We start from the raw sequence: 7547 nt of genomic DNA on the forward strand, positions 1-7547 counted from the left end.
AATATAATAATAACCATTTTATTATTGCCTCTAGGGCATATTTCCAACACGCGCAACTTTCACCGGTATCATACACCTACCATATACCTTCCTGAAAATAGCCACCATACCTACCTATTATGGCATTTGCATAGCCATTCCGAGATATACTGCCATGCAACTTTCCACCGTTCCGTTAATGACACATTCATCATTGTCATATTGCATATCCCGGTACACCGCCGGATGCACTCACATAGAGTCATATTTTGTTCTAAGTATTGAGTTGTAATTGTTGAGTTATAATAAAAATAAAAGTGTGATGATCATCATTATTAGAGCATTGTCCCAGTGAGGAAAGAATGATGGAGACTACGATTCCCCCATAAGTCGGGATGAGACTCCAGACGAAAAAAAAGAGGCCAAAGAAACCCAAATAAAAAAAGAGGCCATAAAAAAGAAGAAGAGGCCCAAATAAAAAAAATAAAAAATGAGAGAAAAAGAGAGAAGGGACAATGCTAGTATCCTTTTACCACACTTTTGCTTCAAAGTAGCGCCATGATCTTCATAGTAGAGAGTCTCTCATGTTATCACTTTCATATACTAGTGGGAATTTTACATTATAGAACTTGGCTTGTATATTCCAATGATGGGCTTCCTCAAATTGCCCTAGGTCTTCATGAGCAAGCAAGTTGGATGCACACCCACTTAGTTTCTTTTTGAGCTTTCATATACTTATAGCTCTAGTGCATCCGTTGCATGGCAATCCCTACTCACTCCCATTGATATATATTGACGAGCATCTCCATAGCCCGTTGATACGCCTAGTCGATGCGAGACTATCTTCTCCTTTTTGTCTTCTCCACAACCACCATTCTATTCCACCTATAGTGCTATATCCATGGCTCACGCTCATGTATTGCGTGAAGATTGAAAAAGTTAGAGTATGAAACAATTGCTTGGCTTGTCATCGGGGTTGTGCATGATTTAAATACTTTGTGTGGGGAAGATGGAGCATAGCCAGACTATATGATTTTGTAGGGATAACTTTCGTTGGCCATGTTATTTTGAGAAGACATAATTGCTTTGTTAGTATGCTTGAAGTATTATTATTTTCTATGTCGATATAAACTTTTGTCTTGAATCTTTCTAATCTGAATATTCATACCACAATTAAGAAGATTTACATTGAAGTTATGGCAAGTAGCACTCCGCATCAAAAATTCTCTTTTTATCATTTACCTACTCGAGGACGAGCAGGAATTAAGCTTGGGGATGCCTGATACGTCTCCAACGTATCTATAATTTTTAATTGCTCCATGCTATATTATCTACTGTTTTGGACTATATTGGGCTTTATTTTCCACTTTTATATTAATTTTTGGGACTAACCTATTAACCGGAGGCCCAGCCCAGAATTGTTGTTTTTCTTGCCTATTTCAGTGTTTCAGATAAACGGAATATCAAACGGAGTCCAAACCGAATAAAATCTTCGGGAACATGATTTTCTCACCGAACGTGATCCAGGAGACTTGGACCCTACTGCAAGGAAGCAAAGAGGTGCTCACGAGGGTAGGTGCGCGCCCCCTAGGGTGCACCCCCTGCCTCATGGGCCCCTTGGTGCTCCACCGACGTACTCCTTCCTCCTATATATACACACGTACCCCCAAACATTCAGAACAGGAGCCAAAAACCTAATTCCACCGCCGCAACTTTCTGTATCCACGAGATCCCATCTTGGGGCCTGTTCCGGAGCTCCGCTGGAAGAGGGCCGTCATCACGGAGGGCTTCTACATCATCATAGCCTCTCCGATGAAGTGTGAGTATTTTACCTCAGACCTTCGGGTCCATAGTTAGTAGCTAGATGGCTTCTTCTCTCTCTTTGAATCTCAATACAAAGTTCTCCCCGTCTCTTGTGGAGATCTATTCGATGTAATCTTCTTTTTGCGGTGTGTTTGTTGAGACCGATGAATTGTGGGTTTATGATCAAGTCTATCTATGAATAATATTTGAATCTTCTCTGAATTCTTTTATGCATGATTGGTTATCTTTGCAAGTCTCTTCGAATTATCCGTTTGGTTTGGCCAACTAGATTGGTAGTTCTTGCCATGGTAGAAGTGCTTAGCTTTGGGTTCGATCTTGCGGTGTCCTTACCCAGTGACAGAAGGGGCAGCAAGGCACGTATTGTATCATTGCCATCAAGGATAACAAGATGGGGTTTATTTCATATTGCATGAATTTATCTCTCTACATCATGTCATCTTGCTTAAGGCGTTACTCTGTTTTTAACTTAATACTCTAGTTGCATGCTGGATAGCGGTCGATGAGTGGAGTAATAGTAGTAGATGCAGAATCGTTTCGATCTAGTTGTCACTGACGTGATGCCTATATACATGATCATGCCTATATATTCTCATAATTATGCTCAATTCTATCAATTGCTCAACAATAATTTGTTCACCCACCGTAGAATACTTATGCTCTTGAGAGAAGCCACTAGTGAAACCTATGGCCCCCGGGTCTATTCTCATCATATCAATCTCCATCACTTTTATATTGTTTTGCTATTTACTTTGCTTTTACTTTTTACTTTGCATCTTTATATCAAAAATACCAAAAATATTCTATCTATCAGATCTCACTCTCATAAGTGACTGTGAAGGGCTTGACAACCCCTAATCGCGTTGGTTGCGAGTAGCTATCGCTTTGTGCAGGTACGAGGGACTTGAGCGTGGGCTCCTACTGGATTGATACCTTGGTTCTAAAAACTGAGGGAAATACTTACGCTACTCTGCTGCATCATCCTTTCCTCTTCGGGGAAAACCAACGCAAGCTCAAGACATAGCACGAAGGAGCGCGCCTTGGTGCCAAGGCACCGTCTTGGCGTCGAGGCGGTGAAGGCATGCCATGAGCCCCGTCGCCCGCGGCTGGTTGAGGGGGAGGCAGAGAGTGGGACGGCGTCGGAGAGCCCCCTGCGGCACGGACGAGCTTAGCGACACGGTCGAGCCACTGCTCATAGAGGTCGTCGATGGGGCGGTAACGCAGGAGCTCGCTCGCCGCGATGAGCGCGTCCCATGCCTCCATGGGAGCATAGTGCGCGCGAGATCAAGAACTAGCAGGGGTGAGTGATGGAGTAGCGGTGCGGCCGTCCTGCCACACTGAAGGATGCAGCAAGGACGCCTGCTGGTCATTCCCCGTCGGGTTGGTGGCAGCGTTGGCAGCGGGAGACGGAGAATGACGAGGCGGCCCGCCGGCGGGAGCCGTCTGAGCGACGCGGGCGGCAAGGGCAGCCCGACGCTCAGCTCAAGCACGGCGAGCGTCCGCCATGGAGACGACGGGGCGATGAACTGACGGAAAGGAAGCTACGGCGCACCCCTACCTGGCATGCCAAATGTCGAATGTGGGGTTCCGGCTAACCCTTAAGGTTCGACCACTGGGGTGGGCGCAAAGTCTTTCCCTCCTGCCGATCCACGCTCTTGCTCGCTAAGATCTTGCAGATGAACTCGACGAACTCGCAACACAGAAAGACACGGCGTTTATACTGGTTCGGTCCACCGTTGTGGTGTAATACCCTACTCCAGTGTGGCGGTGGTGGATTGCCTCTTGGGCTGATGATGAACAATACAAGGGGAAGAACAACCTCCTGAGGTTGAGGTGTTCTTGTGCTTTCGGACTTGTGTGTATCTCTGGGTCCGATGAGTCTCTCCTCTCTACTGTGGTGGTTAGTCCTATTTATAGAGGCCCTGGTCCTCTTCCCAAATATCGAGCGGGAAGGGAGCCAACAATGGCAGGCTAATTCGAAGGGGGACAGCTAGGACAAGCTACCGTGACAAAAGCGGTCTTCGCCTACGAAAAGCTCTGGGGGTGACGCCGTCTTGGACTCCACGATGACCTCCGTCTTGCAGTCCATGGTCTTGGTCTTCTTGCACCGAAATGGCAACCTTTGCCTAATGCCTCGGTACTCCGTGGCTGCGCTTGCCTTCTTAGCACCAAAGAGGAAATGAGGACACTGCGCGGGCTGGCGCCCGCCTGGTGTCGATCGTCATGGCTCACGTCACGAGAGCTTCGTGAGGTTCGCCTCGCCTTCATATCCCCACTCCTCATGAGCCTTCCTGGCTCGGCAACTCCAGAGCAGGTCTTGCGTCATCTGCCTCGTGAGGCTTGGACCCTCACGAGGGTCTTGGATGCTTTGTTGTTGAAGATGGGCCATACGGCCTGCTGGCCCCGCCACGCCGCGGGCCGTAGGCAGGAAAGTCTGGGGACCCCCGTTCCCAGAACGCCGACAATGTCCGATCATCATGTGAGATGGAGTAGTTTTCAATGATGAGCATCTCTATGTTGATCATATCTACTATATGATTCATGTTCGACCTTCCGGTCTTAGTGTTTTGAGGCCATATCTGCATATTTTGCACCGCGACCAAGGCCGAGAGGAAAACGAGAGAACTATGTATTTATTTACGGTGTAGATTCACTCATTTTGCTCCATATGTACTCCGTCTCGGTGTAGTCTGTCACTTGTTGAAATCTCTAGAAAGGCAAACTATCCTTTCTGGTTTACAAGGCTATACTAGCAAGTACTCCCTCCGTCCGAAAATACTTGTCATCAAAATAGATAAAAAGATGTATCTAGAACTAATATACATTTAGATACATCCCCTTTTAATCATTTTGATGGCAAGTATTTCCGGACAGAGGGAGTACTACAATAGTGGGCTCACATAGCAATTTTGTCTCATGCAAGAGCCTGGCTATATGCGTGCTCCAAGGTTCGCAACTGCCACGTTCGGGTTGCACTTGGCTCTTCGCCTCTTCAAGAAGACGAATAATGATGTTACTACTGCTGCTTCTACAGTATCAAATCCACTACTGCATGTCCGTCCACCGCGAGCGGGAGGGATAGCTTGTTGTAGTACTACAAGCAAAAGCATGTCCTCGTCTGCGAGCCACCGCGCGCATGGGCGAGGGAGAAGGCGTGTAGTAGTAAAATCAAGCCTCTCCTCGTTGTACGAGTTGACACTGAAAGACCCGCAGTGTACAATACTCCATTTGCTGCAACCTCTAACATTTACCCCACCACAAATTAAAATATATATTCCTGTCTTGACCAGATGAGCGTGCAAACTAAAATCACCAGGAGGACAGGTAGGGCCAGAAGATTATTTTAATCAAAAAATATAGCATGGAGCCGACCCCAACGATTTTAAGCTTACAGGCACGGTGCACGCTATCCTAGACTACTCTACACATGAAACTGCCACACGAGCGTCCGGGTTGCGCTTGGCTCTTCGCCTCTTCGGGAGTACTACTATAGTGGAGGAGTACTACAGTATGCTTTTGGCCATCTGACACCGATTGAACTACTGCATGTCCACCGCGTATGGGAGGGAGAGCGTGTAGTGAACGAAAAAGCTTCTCTTAGTCCTGCCAGCCACCACGCTCATGGGCGAGGGAGGGACGCAGCTTCATTGACTTACTGCTCCTGCCTTTGCGTCCATGATAGGTGGGCCCAACAGGTCGGTGGCGCACCTATCATGCAGCCAAAGGCAGGTGCAGTTAAGGCTAGAGGGCGTTGTAGTAATCAAACTTCTCGGTCTTGTACGAGTTGACGCGACACATCAAAGCACTGCACTCAATATATTTCAATAATTTGCGTTTACCAATGCATTAATTACAACGCATGCATGCATGCCGTGACTCTCCTTTTGATACTTGCATGTGTTGATTTAATGCACTTTGAAGTAGTATGAATATGTGACGGTAAAGCTTTGTAATGCCCCGGCCCTAATAAAGCGAGAGATGGTTGTGCACGAGGAGGGCGAGATCATGCAAACGGAACAGGACCCGACGATGGAGATCTCTATGGTCTCGATGGACCTCACCTTGCTCCACTACCCCTTGTGCCTCCGCCCCTTGAAGCCTCTAGTGTATGAGGTTTGAATACACCTCCTCTGTTTGGCTGATCGAGCAAGGTGCAGGTTTCTTGATTGATGTGTTGTTCGATTGATTTGTGCAGTGCAAGGGAGGGAACCTGGCTTGCGCGGACTACCGCGTCGAGTGCCCCGGGAACCAGCGGCAGTGCCAGAAGTGCGAGCGCGGCGGTGGCTTCGACATGCGGAACACGGCGGTGGACGCCGTCCTCTCCTCGGTGAGGGTGGAGTGCCCGCACGAAGGTTGTGGGCTCTACGTCACTTACCACAAGCTCGTCGATCACCAGAGTGTGTGTCCACTCGCGCCCTGCAAATGCCCCGTGCCCATCTGCGGCTACGAAGGCCCGCCGCCGGTGCTCTCCCACCACATCAGCACCGTGCATCCCGTGCCCGTGCACAGGATCCAGTACAGCAAGGCGCTCCAGCTGCAACTGCCACTGTCGGAGCCACGGCTCTTGCTGTTCGCGGAGGAGGATGACGATGCATTTTTCTTGGTCGGCGGCGTGCTCGACATCAGCGCGCCTATCGCCACTACCGCACTACGTGGCCACTACCGCACTACGTCGGTCGTCTGCATCAGAGCAGGGGCGTCCCCACTACCGCACTACGTGGCCAAGCTGTGGGCAAACGGCCCGCCGGGGGAGCCCAAAGGTAGGACCGACGCCGTCAAGGTGTAAATGGAGGTGACAAGCAACAGGGATCCCGATGACATCGCCGTGCAAGAGCTGACCTACTTCACAGTTCCGCCCAAGCTGTTGGCCGGGGCTAAGCTGGTGTCCCTCCACATTCAGATTGACAAGCTCACGTCCTAAATGATTCTACAGTGCCTTCTGTTTATCTTAGTAATATGCTAATATATGGGTTAGCTCGGTCTACTTTAGCTTAAGAGATGGTGGGTTTTGGTGGCGATGCAGCAATTACCTCGACATCAGATCGGCAGTGAAAGTAATTTCGAACAGTCAAATGGATATTTTGTGTGTGTTGGATATAAAGATCCTTTGGGTAAGAAGTAACAGCTTATATGTTTTTTTGAAACGGAACAGTGATACTAGTATAATTTTTGTTGACATGCACTAATATTTTCGAAACGGGCGTCGGCCTGTAGCTAGAAGGGCGGTTGGGACGCGACATCGGCCCATACCGCAGCGACCCCCAATTGGGACGCACCAACTGTGGATTTTCTCCCGCGCCGATGTCGACCACGTCTACGCAGAACATTGTTCCCTTCCCCCAGCTGCGGTATCAGGCCGGATATGTGACCAGCGGTGTGGCCACCGTCGTTCTATGCTTGTGAAGAGAGCAAACCAAGCAAGCAGGCTTGTAGCTTAGGCTCCTGCTAGTGTATATATAGTGGTTTTCTTTTTCTCTCCATATCAACCATTTTATATTGCATATGTGTCATTGAAGAGTGAAATGATGGTTGCTTCTTCCGACTAACTTACTGTGTGATTTGACTGCTCCTTTAGTGGCCCCTACACGTACTCCCCCTACGTGTATGTAATAGTCACATGTACACATGGACGCAAAAATGCGCGTGATGCCCTAATGCATGCATGTCCAAGCACACGACGGAACACACACGGTCACGCTCAAGTGCTCAACCTACATGTGCATGCACACACATACTCAGCCAGGGTG

General features: G+C 48.6%; 1 pseudogene; it reads left to right on the forward strand.

Moving 5' to 3' along the window:
- The first annotated feature begins 5778 nt into the window (after positions 1-5778).
- Positions 5779-6721, forward strand: LOC147971372 (E3 ubiquitin-protein ligase SINA-like 4; annotated as a pseudogene).
- The last annotated feature ends 826 nt before the right edge of the window (positions 6722-7547 follow it).

This window comes from Triticum urartu, chromosome 5A (genome assembly GCF_056163025.1).
Source record: "Triticum urartu cultivar PI428250 chromosome 5A, HENAU_Tu73, whole genome shotgun sequence".
Classification (NCBI taxonomy): domain Eukaryota; kingdom Viridiplantae; phylum Streptophyta; class Magnoliopsida; order Poales; family Poaceae; genus Triticum; species Triticum urartu.